The sequence below is a fragment of the Ambystoma mexicanum genome, chromosome 7p (assembly GCF_040938575.1).
Source record: "Ambystoma mexicanum isolate Mex_15411 chromosome 7p, UKY_AmexF1_1, whole genome shotgun sequence".
Classification (NCBI taxonomy): Eukaryota; Metazoa; Chordata; class Amphibia; order Caudata; family Ambystomatidae; genus Ambystoma; species Ambystoma mexicanum.
Genome location: NC_090939.1, coordinates 219,249,670 through 219,272,302, shown reverse-complemented (window position 1 = coordinate 219,272,302; position 22,633 = coordinate 219,249,670).

Sequence of the window (22,633 nt, the reverse complement as noted above, 5' to 3'; positions counted from 1 at the left end):
GACCACCTCAACCCTAGTACCAGCAGCTGCCCTTTGTTGCAGTCCCTCAGAACACCCATCGGGAACAGGCAAGATTTTCCACGGCTGATCCGTATCACAGAGAGCGCTGCATATCTATCTGGGACATCTAACACAAGAGGGAGGTTATCCTCCGGCCTTCTCAGATAAAGCAGCATGTCATCTGCATACAGCGATATGACATGTTTTGCACCTTCCACTGTGATGCCTACCTCTACATATTCTGCCCTGAGGAACGCTGCCAGCGGTTCTAAAGCCAGGATGCACAACATGGGGAACAAGGGGCACCTCTGTCTTGTACCCTTTCTCAATTCACAGCTATTCGAGACATGTTTCCCTGTCCGTACTTTCGCTGTTGGCGCTGCATAGACCACTCACACCCACCTCAGGAAACACGGTCCTACGCCAAAATGACCCAGCATTGCGCACAGCCAGTCCCACCTGAGGGAGTCAAACACTTTCACAGCATCCAGGGAGGCCACCGTGCAATCCTCGCCCATTCGATTGGTGCAGTGTATCAAGTGATGCAGTCTCTTTAGGTTCCAGGACGTGCTCCTGCCCGGGACATAGCCTGTTTGATCTGGGTGCACCAGCGCCCCTATCACCTTCTGAAGTCTATCATAGAAAGCGACCTATGAGAGCCACATTTCAAACCAGCTGCCCATATTTCAGAATTGGTACAATAATGGATTCCCGTAAACATTGCGACAAGATTCCCTTCTCGTAGGCTTCCCCAAACATCTCCAGCAGTCTGGGCACCAACGTCTCCGAGTATTCTTTTAAAAATTCCCCCAGCAGCCCGTCTGCCCCCGGTGTTTTGCTTGGCCTATGTGTGGTCCTCTACCAAACAGTCACCAGTGGGACATGGTCTGAAAGTACCATTGGTAAGCATTCTGTGCCCTCAAACTCCCCCTGAGTCTCTGCCCCGGTGAACAAGTAATCAATACGTGTGTGCATGTCTTGCGGGGCTTAAGAATGCGAGTAGCCTTGTGCTTGTCTGTGCTCTTACCTCGATGCATCTATTAACTCCGGTTGTCCCAATAACCCTGCCAGGGTCCTAGCCGGAGGCGCCGGTTTTCTATATTTATCATCAGACCTATCAACAGAAGGGTTCAGCATGCAGTTGAAGTCAATCCCCAAGTCCAAAGGCCCGCTCTATATGCAGACAAACGTGGGTACAGACAACTAAAGAAAGGACCAGCGTCATGTTTGGGCGCATATGTGTTGACATTGCATATTTTGCGGTTCTCCACGTAACCGTGCACCAATACCATCCGTCCCTTGTCCCGTTTTATCACCAAAACCCTGAAGGGGACAGTAGACGCCACCCAGACCAAGACCCCTCTAGCAAATGCAGAGTAAGGTGAACCCACCAACTTCCTGCCCCACTTTTTACCCAGCGTATTCTGTCTCTCTTTAGTGAGATGAGTTTCTTGCAGGAGCGCTATTCCAATTCCCTTCCTGCGCAAGTACGTATGTACTCTTAGGGCCTCATTACAAGTATGGAGGTAGCCATGGTGCTATTAGCGCCATGGCTAACCCCATTCCCCATACCGGGTCTGGGTTCCCTGAATGGGGATTTAGCGGGTCATTCCAACCTTGGAGGACCTGGTATTTCCCCATTCAGGGAAGCCATCCCCATTCCCATTCGAGCCCCATAGGGCTCAATGGGAATGGGGAGGGAGCTAATAACGGGCCCGTTAATAACAGGCCTGTTATTAGCTCCCAGGTCCCTTAGCGGGACCCGCTAAAGGACCTCAGAATGGGGCGGTACGGGGTTAACGGCACCGGCATCCTTACCGGCGCCGTTAACCCCTTACCGCCGCACTCGGAATGAGGCCCTTAGTTTTTTTTTGTAACTATTGAGGCCTCTTACATTCCAGGTGATGATTTTCACCTCGCTAGCCATCCTTCCTACTCATCAGGCCCCCTGATTCCCCACAGACCACACTCCACCCCAAGGAACCATGTCTTCCCTCTCTCCATCGCTTCTCGAGTTGCGTCCTGTTGTAGGCGCCTTCCAGCATTTCAATAGTGTACCCCCCAGGACATCCCCTTTTCAACTGTGTAAACTAACCCAACTTAGAACCAGAAACATTGGGGAAGACCAACTTGCCCGCCCCAAAACCATGAAACAATAGCTCCAGGCATATTCAGGCCGATCCACTTCTCCCATCTCCATCCCCTCCCTCCCCTGGAGATGTGCAGCAGCGAGTAACTCCTAACTGGTACTCCTAATGAACTATCAGTTCAGGCGTGGGCGCTGCCAGGTGTCAGACCAGCCAGTCCGCTGACCTCCACCCTGGCGCCAGGTGTGTTCAGTTTACTCACAGCATGCAGCGGTCTCCTCCCGCCACTTGTTTGTATCTCAAGTTCCTGCCTCTATTTCTCAGAAACCTATGTCGGTCGCCTCTACCAGCCTTCCTCAGGAAGTGGCTTCTTGTCTCCCACATAGCGGGGGCACGACGATCAAGGCCATCCATGCCTGCGCTCCACTAGTGCTGTCGAAGAAGTGTGAAGTGCCATTGTGGAGCACTTTTAGTTTGGCCGGGAATATCAGCATGTATTTCATGTTCACCTAACGCAGCCGTTTTCTTTCGTGGGACCAAAGTCTACCCTTTGCTTCTGTACTTTAATGGTGTAGTCAGGGTACACTGCTATTTTGACAGAGCCCCTCTCAATCAGCCCTCCTTGCCTTGAGAATGCCAGGATTGCCTCCCTGTCCCTGTAATTTAGAAGCCTTGTGATCAAGGGTCTTGGCGCCGCACCCAGGGTGTCAGGGGGTCTCCTGGCCAAGGTACAATGGGCTCGCTCCACCGTGAAGCCCTGCGACAGGTTCCCTGCCCGACTTCCTGTAGGAGCATGTTTTCCACATATGTCGTGGGAGCTCTGCCTTCCTCCCCCTGGGGTAGGCCCAGTTTTCGAATGTTGTTGTGCCGGTCTCTCCCCTCTGCATCTTCAGCCCTGTTTTTCAGCACCGCCACCTTCATCTTCAAATCCCGCACCTCTGACTGGGTTACTACCACTTCCTGCTTGTTCTCCTGCACTTGCGTTTCCACCGACTGCACTCTCTCCGCCACCCCTCGTACATCCTGTCTCAGGAGCCCCACATCTATTCTGACTTTGTCACTACCCCTCTCTAGGGTTGTTTGGAGTGTGGCTATAGCTTTCAGGATCTAGTTTTCATCGGTTTTCTCTTCTGGCTGCACAGACGTGCTGCTATGTGAGGTCTCGCCACCTCCCTCTCCTTTGCAGGTGAATGCCTCCATCTTCGTCTGCTTGGCCTTGCCTTTGTGCTGTCTGTCCGGCATGCGCGCAGCCCATTCTTCCTGCTTGGGCACCTATACCTAGTTACCCAGTGAGTACTAGCTATCTGGGGTGGGGGGTGCTGTGCCGTTTTCCAGCCAGTCTGCGTAAGAGGGTGCCCGGGGCAAGAGGGGTCCACAGCTGGTGCCGCATGCCCGCAGTCACTCCTCTACAGGTGCGCTCCAACCTTGTGCGTTATCCTGGCTTAGGCCACCTCTCAAGGTCACCTCTCGCAGTGGCTCCCCCCCACAGATTGCGCCAGTCTTCCGGTGCAGTCGCAGACCCTTGTTACAGCAACTTGCAGTCCATTCCCTGATCCACCTCTCACCAGTGCTGCCCGCTATGTCAGCACTCTCTTGTTGTCCTTACAGTGGGGTGGGAACCCCTCCTGTCTGTTTAAGTCTGCTCCAACTCGCCCCTGTGCTGCTCTTCCGGCATGGACGCAGTCCTCTCATGCGCCCGCTGCCCTTATGGGTACCAGGTGTCTAGGGTGGGTGATGTACCCTTCACTCAGTCAGCCTCTGTACGTGTGGGTCCCTCAGACTAGGCACCGTAGGATGGATTCGCTCGACATCCTCTGGATGTACAGAGCCCCCCTCACCTTGTGCTCTTGGGCGGGTGCTGCAGCCAGACCAGTACTGGTTTGCTGTGGTTCCCAGGTGGCAGCCTGCCACCTCTTCCAGGGCACTGCCGTCACCCTGCCGGTTCCCGTTGGCAGAGCCAGGCTAACAGTTGTCTGCTTCAATCCCTGTGGTCTTAAGGGCTCTGTGCTCCTTCTCCGTCTCCCCTGTGCGTCAAGAGTGTGTGCCTCTTAGTGCCTTCTTAATGCCTTCCTCTCCCACCACGCCGTAGCGACGGGGCGGGCACCGCAGCCAGGTCCTCTGAGTTGTTCTACTGGCCTGAATGTATGCCACCTACAGGCTCTCCGCTGCAGCTCGCTACCGCGGCCCGGGCATCCCTGCCTCCCAGCGAGATGCCGTCGGCTCACTCCACTCTTGGGACCAGGCTCCCAGGGCTGTCAACTGTTCTTGGGGTGGGGGCATCTCGCTCTGCTCTTGCCTTTCGCAGACACCAACGCCCCCAGGCTCTTCTGCGGGGTCACCGCTGGTGTATCAGCACCCTTAGTGTATCTTCTGCTTGCTCGCATGCAGTCCGCTAGCCGAGGGGAGAGTGTCATATTCTGCTGGGGGAGGGCACCCACTCCAGCGACCGCCCACCACTTCTCCTGGGGCTCCAGCAGAGCTCATCTGGCAGGCACCGCCATCTTGCCCGCATTACTGCTGGACAATGCAAGGCTGTTTCTTGGCCGTCCGGTCTCCGTTTCTAGCCGGTCGCCCTCTCAACGGACTCCGGCCACATTCCAACGTCGGCGTATTCTAGTCGCTGGTTTAGGCATTCAGCTTTATCTACTTTTTAAAGCATATCAGTGTCGTATCTGGCGGGAGCCACAGAGGTCTGCTGCCTACTCCATGGCTGCTGGCCATGCCCATCTCCATTTATGTACTGTTTACGATGTATTTGTCTGTACCTAGATGTCCCTCTGGCCGAATAAAATTAAACGACAAAGACGATATTCCCACTGTTATTGTTTATTGTATTGATTTTTCTTTGTTGCCTTCCTTAAAGTGTATCTACATTTTTAATTTTTGTTATATCTCAATGTTTATTTTTTTTGTTTAGCTGTATAACAAGAAGATTCTTATTAAGATTCTGCTTCCACTTTCTAATCGATTTGTTCTAAATTAATTACTTTCATGCCACGCCATAGTTTTATTTTGATGCCTTTTTTTCAGAACCTTATTTATTTCTCTAATAAGAAGCCTTCCTGTTTTGTAATTGGATGTCCTAATTGTACACATGCGAGGACACCCAGTCTAGTGCTGCACATTTACTCAAAAGATCTGTCTACACAATTTAGAAAAAATGGTTGCCCCAGACAGACTCACAAGTTGCTGCCAAATGCTGCTCCCACTCTATTTCAGCACACATGCAGCGAGATGTTAATATAAAGTTGAAAAATGTTTTGAATGTATTATGCCTTGTCTATTACTATAATATTTTACATGTTTCAACTTCTACTATATGTATGACATCCTTTTATATTTCTTGAATAATGCATTTGATACTTCCAAAAATAATGTTATAATCTTTATTTAAAACCTTATGTTCTATGCATTCATTCTCATCATTAAGTTGGATGTATTCCATTTGTTATTTCCAATATCAGTATCGTTATTAGAGATGCATTGTAACCTCTGAAAGTATCAACATCCATAATTTTGAGTATTTTCTCTTGGTCTCTTTCCTATCATAGACAGAGCAACAGGAAGGCCTTTCAAGTACTTTGGATGAAGTGACAGACACTTCAGTTGATCGGTAGGTAGTAGTATCATGGAGCTAATTTTGCTCCTTGGTGTAATGTGAATGAAAGGTGTAAAAGCCTTGCGTAAGGCTTTTAAGCCTTTCATTCATGCCACGCCACATTGTTATTCAGTTGCATGACAGAGAGGAGTGGGGGGCGCAACATGCGTTTCGGCAGCTCCCTTCCTCTCTGCCATACAAATACTCCAGCATTTGTGCCCGCATGCATTTTCATGCAGGCGTAAATTCTGGGGATCCCAATGGAGCCCACTGGCTTTTTGCACCGGCAAAAAGCAGGCAGCTCCATAGGGATCCATTGTAAATGCTGCCTGCCATGTATGCATGGCAGGCAGCGTTTACTTTATTTGCACAGTTGGAGTGCAAAAGTGCAGGGAAAAAGGCAGCGTACATACTTGTACGATGCTTATACACTGCCTACCAATATTCAGCAGCGGGGGCCTGTGCATGCCAAAGTGAAAGCGTACAGGTCCCTGCCGCTGAATTATGCAGGGACTTGAAAATGAGCCCTTATATGTCTTGCATTGTCAGAGGAGTGGATTGATACTCTCTGTGTGTTGTCTTTAATATTGTTGTATCATTGACTCAGTTTCTCCGGCTGTATTATCTGTTGGCAACAGGTCTATCATCGACATCTAATAGTTTGCCTGAAACAACAGACGCGTAGCATGGAGTTCAGGTATGCTTTTCTCGATTACATGTTGTTTACTTATATATCATTTTTTATATTCCCACTTGATCAATACTATTCTCCTATCAATAACAATTGTATTTCTGTTTACAATGATATACTTTAAAGGGGAAGTTCACTCAGAAATGTTATTGTCCCAATCGATCGGGCATGTCTTTTTAAGCATACTGTAATTGATCTTACTATGCATCCTACCTTAGTTTTCCTCACATTTACACATGCAAAAACAATGGGTTGGGCGCTGCCATCTTGTGCTAATCTTATCCGTTGATTCATCGCCCTAAGTTACAGTGCCCTTGCAGCAAGAATATAGATCACCCGCCACTCAAACTAACATCACTAGACACTTACACCCCTTTTCACAATGCCAATGCACGTCTCATGTCAACGTCCTGCAAGCAATTGACGTGTCCATGGAATTGCCAAGATGCCTCGTTCCTCAACAAGTATAAACAAACCCTTTTCGATCACACAGCATAGGAATTTCTTCTTCCTTCATGTCAGTGTATTTCGTTTCGAGCCTCCGTGACTTGTTTCTGCTCTGTTCAGCTATCGCCCTAGTTTGACGCCCAGCGAGCATGTACATACACTATCTGAACTGATTAAACTCAGTAGTTGCTTTTTATTTAAACATTTCTTATATTATGTGCAAATGACTTTGCCAAACCATATTTGAATTGTACTTTTACAAGGCTTGTTTTGTACATGTGTGAATGTGAAATGTCATAGTTGGTGCCTATTGTTCATGTTTTTGCACTATGGGTTTTTGTGACAGGGCAGTGTGTATATTTCTTCTTTAACAGTAGTTCTTGTATACAAACACATTCTTATTTTTCTGACTGTTGATTTTCTACTTATTCAATATTCAGGAACTATGGCAACAATACAGCCATACCTGCATGAGCCCAAATATTCAGAGGAGGAATTAATTGAAAGAGAAAGAAGTGGAAACGATGGGGAATCGGATGAGAGTCGTGATGATCAATCACCGGAGCCTGAACCCAGTCGCATGGAAGACGTTTCCACCTGGTGTACCTGCGATGGTTACAAGGTTTTGCCAACCGAGGTGGAGAACTGCTGCTGCCGAGAAAACTCTGAATGCTTGGCCTACATAGCCAAAGAAGACACACTACTGCTATGCGCTACCGAGCTGCATGACTTCAGGGTAGCCTGCCTCACAAGATCTGTGATGTGAATGATGATGGTTCTTATGCACAAACTTCGACCAACAGTTCGCCCTTGTAATCCAAGTAATAAGTATGTTTACTCTAGATCTGATGTATGCTTGACAACTGAGAGTCCTCAAATTTGATGTTGCTCTCCTACATCATTGTAACTTCCATCGATCACTGATGAATGTCTTTGGGCCTCATTACACATAGTGCGGTAAGGGTTTACCGGTACCGGTAAGGGCACCGGTACCGGTAAACCCTTACCGCCTTACTACGCGGTCCCTTTGCGGGTTGGTACTTAAACACCTGCTGTTTATCAGGCGTTAAAAACCAACCCGCAAAGGGACCAGGGTGCTAATTATGGTACCGCAATTTGCGGCATCGTAATTAGCGCCTTCCCCATTCCCATAGAGCCCTATGGGGCAAAAATGGGAATGGGGAAGGGCAATGGCGGAAGGGGGAATTGCCAACCCGCCAACCTTGGAATAGGGCGGTAATTCCCCTTTCCTCCAAGGCAGTGCCGGTATTTTACCGGCATGGACCAAGGTGCTAATAGCACCTTGGTCCTCCGCCTACCGTGTAATGAGGCCCTTTTTTTCTGTAAATTGAATACATTTCTCGTATTAATGTAAGACCAGAGTATTCATTACTGGATCTAACAAACATTACATTTTTTTCACCTTGAACTTAAAAACAGTATTGCCCTAGATCCCAAAAAAACTGTCCTTGCTTCAATGGCTGTTCACATTTGTAATTTTTCGATATTCAGATCACAAGTACTTTATCTTGAAAGCTACTTTTTTAAGGGTAACAATGCTATAGAACTTAGGGGGTGTTTCATACTAAATAAGTACAGTTATCTGGTTCATTCTAGTAAATAATGTCTATTTCTCTTTTACAGGTGGTACAGGCTGGTGGGCTATCGTGCGTTTACATGGTGGATTCATGCAAGGCTTGGATTCCGTGTTAAACAAGTAATACCTGCCTCTGTCGTTCGAGCCATTTGCGCGAAATTCCCCATTGATAACCGTCTAGGAGGTTCATGAAAGAAGTTTGTTGGCGTTTTGCGCTCAACTCATACTCATCCTTCCCTCTCCAGTATCAATGGCAGTTCGCACTTTAACCAGGCGTTAAGGAAGGGACCCGTTGAGGGACTTCAGAGCTAATAACGGGCCCGCTAATAGCGGGCCCGTTATTAGCTCCTTCCCCATTCCCATTGAGCCCTTTGGGGGGGGGAATGTTCCCGGAATGGGGACTTACCGGGCCCTCCAAGGTCGGAATGACCTGGTAAGTCCCTATTCCGGGAACACGGACCCAGAATGCGGTAAGGGGGTAGCCATGGTGCTAATAGTGCCATGGTTACCTCCTACCCTGTAATGACGCCCCCCTTTGTCTTTTCTTTATTTCTCTTTGTTTTTCTTCCTTTGTGACCATTTTACTTTTCTTAAAGGATAGTTCCGGGACTTTTTTTTTATTGTCCCTACGGTTCGGCCATGTGTTTTTAAGCATAAATCGATAGATCGTAGAAAACTTTCCTATGGACCATACCCGACTTTTCGTCCATTAACGCACTCGAAATCAGCCGCCATTTTCTGATAATCCTCTCACTTGCCGCATCGCCCTGGCTCACCTGCTTTTGCGGCACTAAATCAAATCCCCCGCCCCTGAAACAGACTTTATCAAAACATTCATATTCCCCGCCTCTATCCGTGACGTGACTGAGCTGCGTAGGCAAACGCGCCCAGGCGTCTTCTACGCGACTCCACACAGAACCCGGAAATCAACACAGATGAGCTCACACAACACAGCGCGCCACAATCGGGAATATGAAACTGTACTTTTAAATTAAACTTCAAGATTGTAAATTTGGTAAAGTACATTTATTTGACATCAAATGTTTTGAGAATATTCAGCGATTTTCATTTTTATTTGCTCACGTTCCAAAAAGTTCGTTTTGAGGCACGCGATGTTCCTTTGCTGTACACAGGGTCTTAGATCATCTCACAATACAGCGCCACAATTCGGAATATGAAACTGTGGTTTAAAAGCAAACGGCAAGATTGTACATTTGGCAAAGTACATTTATTCGACATCAAATGTTTAGAGAATATTCTGGGATTTGCATTTTTCTTTGCTCTCGATCCAAAATAGTTCGTCTTGAGGCAAGCGATGTTCGTGTGCAGTACACAGGGTGTTGGTTTACGATAAAATAAGCTCTTCGGTCGCACTGATAATCGCATGGCTGTTCCAACAACGAGGCACTAGGCCACCACAACGGTCTGTATGTTGCATCTAGCCGTTAGTACCGCGTAAGGGCATACTTGTACTTGGCGATCGTCCCATAAAATGGTCAGGGTGGTAACGTTGTTCACGCGGAGAAGCAACTGGCGGTTAAAAAAACCATCCACCGGTGTCTGGTACTCGTGACACATGCAGTAATGCATGATGTACCTGTTTGAAAAACATAAAAAATGAAATTAGTCTCACCATCAGATCTTTATTAAAATTATTCATTTTATATATTAGGTCGGGAAATTATTTCATAGCTAGGACAGTGCAACTGGGTATTATACATCAAGGGGTGGCTGTAGGATACTGAGACAGTCCCCCAGTGCAGGGGTTGACAGGGAGGCAGTGCAGGTGGAGAGTGGAAGGGCCCAGGACCGAGGTCGCAGACAGTGGACCAGTTGTAGCAGGGGAGAGGGAGAGAGAAAGCAGAAGCAAAGAGGAAGGTTTTGAGGTGCTTCCGTAAAAGGAGATGGTTCTCCTCAAGATAGTGGCGGTACAAAACAATATGCCACATAGAACGAACAAGTACAACTTAACCCGTCTTTAAAGCTACTGTATAGTAATTAAATTGCGGTATAAACTCATCTAAAGAGTTACTTACATTATATTTGCATTTTCCATTGTGTCTGTGCGTAGGGCAGCCCCGAAATACCACTCCTTCTATGCCGACGTTATTTCTTCTAATGAACGAACATGAAATGGCTTCATTATCGTTTCTTACGTTATTGCCCCACACCCCCAAAAAGAAGTCTTTCGGGATGGTCCCGGCCTGTCAAGGTCAAATAACAATACAACCTTATACTGAGTCGTGGGCCATTCCGGCACCCGAGCAAAAAATCAAAGCAGCTGACCTTCACTTCGAACGAACGCACATTCCTATTTAGCAACATTCAGTGTAAGGCCATCTCACAGGACTTGAAATTTACACTCCATTTTTGCATTTTGTCTGCGTGCTTTGCAGCCCCAAAGAACCATAAATACGGAGACATTCTATATTTTTTGAAAAATGATTTATAATACTGTTTGGTTTAATTTAATGCGCAGATGAACAAGGTTGGATAGACACATTGCATGTACACTGAGCAATCACTTTAATTTACACATTACATAGATACACATATTCAATGGGCCTGCGACATGAGGAGACTCGAGAGAACAGACAATCGAATTACAATCATTTAAACCGTGATGTGTATTTCTCAATGAGCTCTTCTTTAGGTGGACATGGAACAGAGGCAATGTTGGGTGGCAATGCAGTTGTCCCCTGCACAGGTTCGTTCACAACTCCATTTATGTGCCTATCTAGGACGTCAACAATAAGTCTCTCAATAAACTCATATTGCATATCCTCAAACACTGGTTTGATCACCCATTGTTTACTTCTTTTAGTGAAGGCCTTATTGTAGCGAAGCGTCCCTAAAGTTCCGGTCGTCCTACTTTGTTGACGTCCAACATTATGGTTATGTGCCAAGACCGCTAGAAGAGTCCGATTTATCATGCCCTCCATGCCAAAATGCAATCGTTTTGGCCTGTACTTTAGGCACATATTGTGGAACACCTCCAAATCTCCTGTGTGGCAGAATTCCGTGAGTCCCCTCAAATCTCTTGTTATAGTTTTATCAAATACAATCTTTTCAATGGCTTTGTGAGTGGGTGATGAAGGAATCAACCACTTCTTCTTCCGTGCCTCCTCTGTGGACAAATGGCCATGTTCACAATTGTGGAAATGTTGGTTTGTGTTCCAACGGTGAACGTTTGTGCAGTGTAGCATTACTGACCGCCATTTTTCCAGTAGAATTTCCAACGACCCTCCACATGTTTTTGAGCTCCACAAAAGATGGTTGCTGATTGACTTGGACCACTGTGAAATACCTTGCATTTCTTTTTTTTTTACCTGCAGCAGACATTTTTTTATTGATTGTTTTTGCAAGATGCCAAACGTCAAATTGGTGATTTATATTTTTGTACTCTTCTCTCATTGTCTTGCCAATTGAAACGTGTCTGTCCGTGGCTATCAGGTTGATCACCATTCCCCGCGATTGTAGTTCTTGCAATGATGCTACAAAGCCAACTTTCTCCATGGCCACTGAGGATGTACTTTGTGACACCTGCACGACCACCGAACTCACAATTTTCTTACTTTCCATGTCCTGAAAGTGGTAGGTGCAGTACTTGGCTGAAAATCCTGGGCTGTCGCACTGTCCATCACCGGCTAGCCTGAACCGTTTGCCCGCGAATGTACTATCAATAGACATTTTTTCCATTCTCCAAGCTTCGCTAATGGCTGGAAATAGATAATCGGTTTGGTATTTGTAGAACTGAGTTTTCGCAATGATTTGGATTCCCACAAACTGAAAGAAAGACTCTAACTTTTTAAAACTTGAACCACTAAAAAGTGCAGCCGCTGCACAAAGTAGATTGCCTGCTGGCAGTTGCCCCAGCATGGGTTGTGCAGACCATGAGAAAGGATGATATTTTGTACAGGTGGCATGTATTTTAAGGTTAGTGCCTCGAATTGCACGAGTCACATTAATCAATGGCTCCCCACATACTTCCCCACCAACCGAATGCCCACATTTCATCCGAATAATAATATCAATCAAACAACTATCGAATACAATGAATTTGGCCTCTTTCCTTATACTGTCACTCTGCATCCCAGCTGGTTCGGCCTGTAACGTTGAGGACATGTCACTCACATGAAAGGTAGAATCTATGATATCGTCTTCCGCTATGTTCAGTGATATTGATGGTGTTTCATTGTCGTCCACTTCATTCTCTTCCATTGCAACATCTGTTCCTTCTCCGGCGATGGGTGAATAAGACAATTTCTTCAACTTTCTCGCGGTCTTAGTTTTTGCGGGTGTGGATTCTGTGAACTGATCTCCGACTGCATCCGAACTTCCAGGAGGACATTCACTATCAATGGCTGGATGTGGTATAGCTCCGTTGTCAATCACTTCATATTCTTCCCATTGGCACGATGCATCTCCAGTCTCAAGTCCCTGCCAAAAGGTTTGACAAGCAACATCTCTCGTTCGCTTCACTGTCTGTGTAGATCTAGTTCGTACACCCACTCGCAACTAGAGGACAGATTGGAAAAGGGATGTTCAGTTTAAACACAACTTACAGTATTGAACTATTAACAGTGAAAAACAACATAATATAGTGACCAGGACACTAACCTTCTTTTGCTTTCTTTTCTTTGAAACTTTCTTGCCTCGAACTTCAACATCAGGACGCTGTTGCTCCGACTCGTGTGTGCATGTTTCCACTTCCTCTTGCGCTGCAACGACTATATTTTCATGATAAGCACATCCATCACGCACTGACGCTCCATCGACTCCCTGAAACATAGAACATTCATTAGTATGTATAATAATATCGAAAACACAAAATGTACTTGGGGACCAATACCCACGTACATCTCAATAGCAAAACACGAATGAACGCTTTGTGTAGAACATTCAAACGACAATTATTCACGCATTGTTGATCTAGTTAGATGGAACTGTCAAGATCCATACCTCGGGCTCCTCATAGACTTCCATTGATGATATTATTGAAGATGATGCTTCAGTGACTCCCTGAAACACAGTAATTGCATTAGTATGGTTTTCTATTTTGATAAAAAGAACAGAAACTTTGTGCAGGCGTCAACGGCTCATCTAAATAGACCTGCACAAATGATCAGTTGTCTAAAATAAATAATGGATATGTAAATATGATTCGATTTGCTCGATCGTTGGAAGTGTCACCACCCAGAGATCTGCATCAACTACTAGGGGTGATGTTCTTGTAGAAGAAGGTCCGTCATCTCCCTGAAACATAGTACTTGCGTTAATAAAGAAGGAAGTATAGCGGATGTAATCACGTCATATGATTTCGCTTGATCGAACTGTCAGTATCCATACCTCGAAATGCATAAGAACATCAAGGGACGATGTAACTGCGGTGCACACTTCTGCAAGCTGTTGCGCCGACCCGTAACTGCATGCTCCCCCTTCTTCTTGGACTAATGCTCCAGCGACTCCCTGAAACGTAGGACTTTCATTAGTAATGAACACAATATTGAAAAAAGAAGACACATAGGAGGGCGACGACAGAAGGACATATCAATGGCTAAAAACAAAAGAAACATTGTGTGTAACAATCACGCTACAAGAATGCAAGATCTGATGATCTCCATCGATGGAACTGTCCGGAAACGTACCTCGAGCCTCTGAGTGACATCAACGGTTGTCGTCAATACGTTGGACTCCTCAGCATCTCCCTGAAAGACAGTACTTGCATTATTTTGGGTAACAATAATTATAACTGAAAACAAAGACTAGAGGACGAGTACAAGGGTGTACCATTAGGTAAAATAATTACACGATAAATTAAATCTATTGATTTACATGCCTAAAAAAAGTCAGTGGCAGAATAGCCAAGTAAGATTACCCGATAGGCGCTTGAAGTGGCTGATGACTGCAATAACGACACGGATGGAGAATCTTCCGCCTTCATATTGAGTGGATACATAAATGGGGAAATTATTGTTAGCTAATGCTACACACTACCGCAAGGCCGAGAGATAAATACGTAAACTTGACTCACCAGTGGAGGGATGTGGACGAATAGAGTGGGAATAGCGTTTGAGAGCAATTTTCGCCTCGCTCGCGGTGTGTTCTTCTTTATTAGCAATGATGTGGAGTACATGTCTGAGCTAAAGTGCCTGCTGCAGATGCGGTATCGATCACCCCTCTTGTCCGCAAAGACTTCTAGGACTCTACTTTCAAGCTCAGACGGTGGATATCCCCAATATCGGACCCATTCTCTTATCTGATCTATTGTCTTAGGGAAAACATGCATTATAGTACCTTCAGATTTATTATGGGTCTTCGAAGGGCAACCGCCAATGGAACAGGCAGGCATTGTGGAAAGTTCTGAAAAGTAAAGATCAACAATTCTCTATGAATACCAATGTAAACTCAGAACATGTGACTAGTTCCTTGCATGTACTGTCTTGAACAAAAAGAAATTGGACGCAAAATGATTATGGTACATGGCCTTACCTTGACGAACAAACAGTTAGATGCAGGGATCAGAGTACTTTCTTGTCGTACAACAGGGAGAAGTTCACCGGTTGCAAACTGAGGAGTTTCCTCGGAGTGGTCACGGAAGTTCACAGAGACGAAGAGCAGATAACCAGCACCTTCACGGGTTGACTAGCAAAGCGCAAAGAAGTGCTCATTAGAAATATGAAGTGGGTTATAAAGAATTCGAAACAGGGGTGTGTTTGTGAATGAATGACGTCTATATGTCGTGGCATTATGCGGATTGCAGGGGGCCGTCCAGCGTGAGGGGGGATGCTTGGCAGGAGACACGGGGTCTGGAGGTAGACATGGGAACAACAACCCATGCTCTATAGACCACTTTGAAGTGTACATGGTCTTTGGCACCTCTTGGCCTTTATCGCTCCCTGACAGCTCCACTTGGAGAATATATGGGTGCAAAGGTTATGTGGATTGAAGGTGGGCGGCCAGCGTGAGGGAGGATGCTTGCTGGAGACATGTGGTGTGACAAGACAAGGCACAGGAAGACTATTCAATGGAGACACACTAGATTCATTTAAAAAATGAAAACAACCATTGTTAAAATATATGTTGGGTTTTATTTTAGATCTTAATTTCAATTGAACATAAATAATAAACATTACACATTGTAAAGTTCCGGTTGCAGCACATCCAGGGAAAATCTGCGGTATTGTCCACTGTCGCTTGGGAAATGTTGTCTAATGGCAAGTACCGCACAGGCAGGTATTACTCTCCGAACGCGGTGTCCGAGCCTCCCGTGAAGCCACCAAGTGAAGCAACGATAGGCCACCAGCCTGTACCACCTGTGAAAATGAAAGATGCAAACTGTATTAAAATGACAAAACTTTCTTATCATTCTGCTTTGAAAAGAATTCTATCTAGAAAATGCACAATATGGACCCAATTTACATGCATTCGAATGATATCTAGATGTAAATTTATATGTGGGAGACGACCATGACATAGTAGTGGCATCACTGACATCAAAACCAGAGTATACTTACTCGTTACTCGGATTACGCGGACGAACAGTGCCGCGAAGTTCGTGCATAAGCACCATCATCATCCTCAACACGGTCCGTGAGAGGCAGGCTTCCCTGAACTCTGGCAGCTCGGTGATGCATTGCGGACTTGGCTCGCCTTCCGAAATGTAGGCCAAGCACCCGGAATTTTCACGGCAGCAGCAGTTCTCCTCCTCAGTTGGCATTAGCTCGCACCGATTGCACGTGCACCAGGTGGAGACGCCGTCCATGCGACATGGTCCAGGCTCTTCATCCGTTGACTGGTCCTCCCAACTGCCGTCCGAATCCCCATCGTTTTCGCGTGCTTGCCTTTCCAGTAGTTCTTCCTCGGTGTACTCGGGCTCGTACATATACGGCATTATTGTAGCCATTGTGTGGTAAAGAAAGTAAAATAATTTACAGAGATGGTACAGGTGTTCACAAGGCCTAGAAGTAGCGAAGGTAGCTGACCAGAGCACAGAAACGAGTCACAGAATACTCAAAGTAACACAGAGAGAATAATGGAATCGAAAATCTGCTGCTGTGTGTTGTGAAACGGTGTGTTTATACTTATTGAGGAAAGAGGCGTCCTGCCATTTCCATGGCGACACGTCATTAGCTGAGGCGCAGCGATTGTTGACACGAAACGTGCTTTGGCGTTGGGAAATGGGCGGTACGCGTCTGCCGATGTCAGGCACAGGGGCGGGGGATTTGATTTAGTGCCGCAAAAGCAGGTGAGCCAGGGCGATGCGGCAAGTGAGAGGATTATCAGAAAATGGCGGCTGATTTCGAGTGCGTTAATGGACGAAAAGTCGGGTATGGTCCATAGGAAAGTTTTCTACGATCTACCGATTTATGCTTAAGAACATATGGCCGAACCGTAGGGACAATAAAAAAAAAGTCCCGGAACTATCCTTTAATTTCTCTTATTTCCTTTCTTAGTTGTTTTCTTCTTTCCACCAGTTGAATGCTGTGTATATGAATGGGAGTTATGGCATCTTGTTTTAAACCAGTCTTCTTTATTACATACATCTCCAGCAATGTTTCATAATTTAGCTGTCCCATCAGTTTGTTACCCTTCTCATTGAGTTTACCTTTTAATGTCAATATGTCCTTCTTTGTCAGCCGTAGCCGGTTGGTGGTCGGTGTCAGGAAACGTAAAGGGATCCGGTATTCAAACCACTCTGGAGCCCGGTACTAAACACTGAGATCTGTTTCACCTACTGTTCCCACACATATCAGTCCCAACTGTCATGGAAAGAGAGCTTCTTCCTACGGTAGGCGTACCCATATTCACAGGGTACGTCTTCACTCATTTCGAAAGCACTGGGGGTTGCCATGGCAACGCGGATGCTCTGCGTTGTTGGGATCATGTGTCTTTTCACGTTGAGCCCAGTTGTGGCGAATCACGTGCCCGGTCTGTGTAGTATTAATGGACCGTTCAAACTTGGCACCTCACTTCTGAATTTGTATTGTATTGCCTTGTCTTCATGTTCTGGATTCTTGATACTCTCGTTTACTGGATTCCTTTGGATTGCCCTCTTGTCTCCTAGCTTCGAACCAGTTTTTGACTTCGGACTGTTTATCGACCTGCTTACCTTGTGATTCTGTTTTCTTTTCCTCAACTGGTTTTGACCACGGACTACTTGCCAATCTGTTGCGGCCACTCCTGCTTCTTCCTTACCTGCACGGAGCTTATCACAGACTTCAGCCCCTTCGGGTGTGTTGAACTAGAGACGCTTCGTAGTGCTGATTAGGCGTCCTCGTGCCAGCGGTGGGTAGGTGGATCACGGAACTCTTCTTACGCGGACATTGGGATTGTGTAATACAGGCGTCCTCGTGCCGGCGGGCGTTAGGGTTTTCTGGACTTACCTTGGATCTCCATTTCTTCCTTTTCTTCACGACTCTGCAAGAAACATACAGATGGTAAGAGCGTTCCATGTATCCTTCATTGGTTGGCGGTTCCTGTGGCCTCCATCCATATTTTGGTTAATGGATCGTTCAGGGGGTATTTCTGAGTCCCTCTGAGGGGTATATTGGCAGAAAGAACTCGTCGGCTACACAACGGGTTCAACTGTCAAGAGTTACCTCCACTTCTTTGCAAGAATATCAAGCCTGTGCTAACAGTCGGATTCAGTTCCAGTTTATTTGTCTTTCCTTTCCCTTGTGTTGCTACTTTTTTTTCCTCTCTCCACAATGTAATTTTCAATAAGTTATGGTCACTGTCGTCCTGCTCCACTACTTTAAAGCTTTTTGTTTCACATAATATTGCAGAAGATACCCAGATATAGGGCCTCATTCCGAAGCTGGCGCAAAGGGATTACCGGCACCGGTAAGGACACCGGTGCCGGTAATCCCTTTGCGCCCTATTCCGAAGTCCCTTTGCAGGTCCTGCTAAGACCGCCTGGTTTTACATGGCTATTAGCGCCATGGCTACCTCCAATCTCGGAATGAGGCCCATAGTCTGTCGATTTCACTTGACCATTTTACCAAGTATTTGCTCCGGGTATATCTCCCATCCTTTGGCCGTTTAGCATGTGTAAATTATGTCTATTTGCCATTTGCACCCATCTTGCTGCATTTGAGGTGCCCATACTCAGTTGCTGTTAGGCAGAATTCCGTGCAGTGCCCTTAGGGACCACTACACACAATTAAGACTACAGGTGGCAATACAAGTTTTATCTTTGGTACAAGACTGTACTATTTATTTATTTATTTATTTGCATTTTTAAAGCGCTCAGACAGCCCGGGGAATCGAGGCGCTGTTACAGGAATTTGTTTTAGTTGCGTATTTATAACGCGCTTAATAACCAGAGGTTTCTAAGCGCGGACACGGGGATCGAACCTGTGTTGCTTCATGTCGTCTTGTTTCCAAGGCAAGCACGTTGCTGCTCGAGCTATCCTCCCATGATTCCCAGTACTACTTTGTCAGAGTGGTAGCAGTGGCGGAGCAGCCAGGCTTATCTCAAGAGTATATGAGCAGTAGCAGAGATTACACAAAGGGACCACAATTACTGTGACTCAAGCAAAGACTGACTCAAGGTTTCAGGTATAAAAATATAAGTACATTTATTTTTAAACCATTCGTTATAAACACAACACTTCTATGAAACTTCAATAAAAACCACACGTTAAATATACTACAACTAACCAATTCACTTTGTGCAGTAAGTCTCAAGGTAAGTACCCTGTGTTGGAATGAACCGGTTTTAGGCACAAAAACACATTACCGCGAATACGATTGCGATCACTTTTTGACAGTTCGGTCTACTAAACAAACGCATATCCGTGACATGAAATGCTACCGTGGCAAAATCACACTTAGCACTTGAGATACCCATAGGGAGTTGGAGGCAAAAATCACAAGCAATATTTTGGTTAGGCAGGCAGAAGCAAGAAACACTCAGAGACAGGAATTCAAAAGTCAAAGGGCCGGAGCCAGGGTCAAAAAAGACACCGGGGCCAGTTGCCGAAGATCACACGGTCAGACAGTTCAAGATTCGACGTAGCCAACAGTACTTGGATATTGTCAATGTTCGGAAGCAAAAGTTATAAGAAGGAGGGAAGACAAGGGAAAGCCTTGGAAATGAAGAAAAAGGGATTCACCCAGTTTCCTCAACAGAACACAGTACCTTGTTCCAGTGGTGCAGCTGGTGCCCTGACAGTTGCTCCTGTTGGTTTCCCGCAGACCCACGATTCCTGGAGCTTCGTTGTGAAGGAGGACGTCTGAAGGGGGTCTGCACCACACAGGGATGAAGCCGGCAGCAGCGACAAGGAATAAAAGGTGCGCTCCTTAAAAACAGGAGAGGCTCTTCAGGTGGCTATCCGGACCACTACAGCAGTGTGCAGCAATTTCGACCAAGGAAGAGGATCCTCTGGCTGTAGAAGATGAGCTGGTTATCCCCACCAAGCTCAAGGGAAGAAGACTCCGGACTGGATCTTCTCTAAGTCGTTGAAGGGAAGATAGCTCGGGACTGCAGCAAGGCTTCATCGTGACGGGGGGGTAGTTGCAGCAGCCATCGTTCTCTCCGCTTCTCTTCGGTTCCTTGTAGTTCCAGTGGCGACTCTCTGACTTCTAGCCCAAGAGACCTGCCTTTTATGCGAAAAACCCCCATTCACACAGCCTGGCTGTCAATCCCCCAGCAGGGGGGTTGTCCAGCCCGGACAACTACCCTGGCCAATCATGACAAAGTGCAACTTGGGTTTCCTAGGATACCCTGTGCAGGGGGTGACTACACACCTCCCTCACATTCAGCCCACCTAGACACCCAGGCACTTGGTGGAGGGCTTCTGAACAGAAAGCCTGCCAAATGACGGTGAACCAAGAAGGCAAACCTAGTTTGCCGCGCAAAGTAAAACACAAGAAGGACTTTAACAAACAGAAATGGCGAATAAACCCAACCGGAGCCAAAAGAAAGACAATTTGGTCAAGCGTGTTTATGTTCGAGGCTAATATAATAGCCAAGAAATGTACCACGTTTATCTAATATAATCGCGGTAGAAAAGTTAGGGTAGATAGCACTGCCACCAGCCAAGTCTAAATGTTAAAAGAGCAAAACAATGCTCTAGGAGGTACAGATAAAAAGGGATATGAATTAACCCTTTCCAGTACTCCATGGAAGATGGGGTGTACTGGATCTGTGGTAGATTGACTAAGTAAAGGTAATGGTAACTTTACCCTTTTCAGGGGGACAGTAGTCACCTCAGAAATGGAGTCGAGGGAAGTCTTAAAGACAACCCTGTGCCACGGCACTGAAGGTGCTGTGTGACACACAAAAAGAAGGGGGCTACTGAAGTGGTGTACTTCAGAGTCCACAATCACAAAAACAGATAGAAACACATAGCAAAACACAGGTAAGAGTGGGTGGAAAGCGCTCACTCTTACCAAGTGGAAAAAAATAAACTCCAGAAGTCCAGCAAAGCTGCTGGGGGACTCACTAGGTGAGGGAAATTAGCCATAAATGAGAATTCTCCCTAACATTTGCCTCCCCCAGACTAAGGGACAGGAGGATTTAATCCACTCCTGGATGGACCTCATACCTTTAGTTGGTTACAAACATCCTAGAGAGACCATCAGCATTTTGGTGGTGACTTCCTACTCTGTTTTCAATGTTACAATCAAAGGCTTTCCTTTGTAAGCTGTATGACCTACATACCCTTGGAGAGACATCTTTCTTTTTGAATCTATAGGGGATCTGGTTGACCAGTCCCTCAGGAGTTGGTACAACTCCTGGACCTGTGATAGGCTTTTTCAAGGGGTCCTTATAAAGGATTCCCTTAGATCTAGAGTGGCCTCCAGGGTTCCTCACCACCTCTCTTTTGGGAGCAGGTTGAGTCTCAGGCATCTTGGTTGGAGGGGCTAGGGACAAGCAAGGTACATGCTTCCCCTTCCTCTTAGATCTAACCTTACCTAGTTTAGGAGTTTCTCTCCTAACATTAGGATTTGAGTTGGGGTCTTGTGTAGAAGGCCCAACAGTCTGAAGGTTTTTGGCCTTAGACTTTTCTTTTCTGGTTTTCCACCAGTACTGAGCATTACCAGTTCTCTTAGGCCTAGAGAGGGGTCCAGTTGGTCTATCCACCTCTTCTGCAGAAGCAGGGGGAGTCAGAGACTTTAAAACTGGGGGAACAATGATGGAGCTTGGTTTGGGCTCCCATTTCCCTAACATACTAGCCTGAAATCTGCCTGGGTTAGAGGTCAACTTACTAACACCAGGGCTTTGAGTGGGGGTCTCTGTAGAGGTTCCCACATGCTCAGAGTGGTCCCTTAAGGTGGCCTCTCTAGCCAATTTGGTTTGGTTCTGCTTCTCCCTACTGGGAGGCCTGGGGGTACTGGATACTACTCCTAGAGTTTTTAGATCATTCCCCAACAGGACTCTCCCAGGCACCTCACTCTGAATACTGACAGGGATCCTCCCTGTCATGTGGTTATACTGAATGAGAGCTGGTAGAATAGGATCCATTTGGACAGGGCCTCCAGCAAGTTTGGTGGGGCCTGTGGGTGCCTTAGCAACATCCTCAGGCCTGAAAAATCTTTCGTCCACAACTGTTCTGCTGGCCCCAGTGTCTCTCATGGCAGGGGTGTCCTGACCATTGACAAGAACAATGTCCACATAATACTCCCTAGAGTTTTCAGGAATGGAGTCATACACATCACTATGTGGTTTCTTACCCAGACCCTTGGACTTTAAGGATACAGTTGCTTGAAGAGCTAAAGGTTCTTCAGCCAACAGATGAAAGTGAGCACTAGACATCTGTACTTCATCCTCTGGGAAGAAGGCTAAGGAGGTAGTGCTGACCCCTGCAGGGTTACCCTTGCATCTGGGATCGCCTCTCATATGGTGAGTTGACCCACAACTAAAGCATTTACCAAATGCTCTCTGGAATGGGGGTCTTTCCTGACTTACCTCTGGTTTGGCACCAGGAGGTACACTAGCCCTGTTTGGTTTCCCTTGTGGCTTACCCTGGTTATGTTTGGGGACCTCTTCTGGATGAGAGATATTGGAATTCTCTTGGTTGTCTTTCTTTGACTGCTTCCCCTCATCCTTCTTCTGGGTAGCCCCAGAATCCTTGTGAGTGGCCCTGTTGACAACCCACAAGTCAGCAGCCTTAGCTAGCTTCTTAGGATCTATCTCCTTTGAATCAGCCAAGTGCTGTCTAAGCTCAGGAGAGCAGACATCATAAATAGACTCCAACATTACA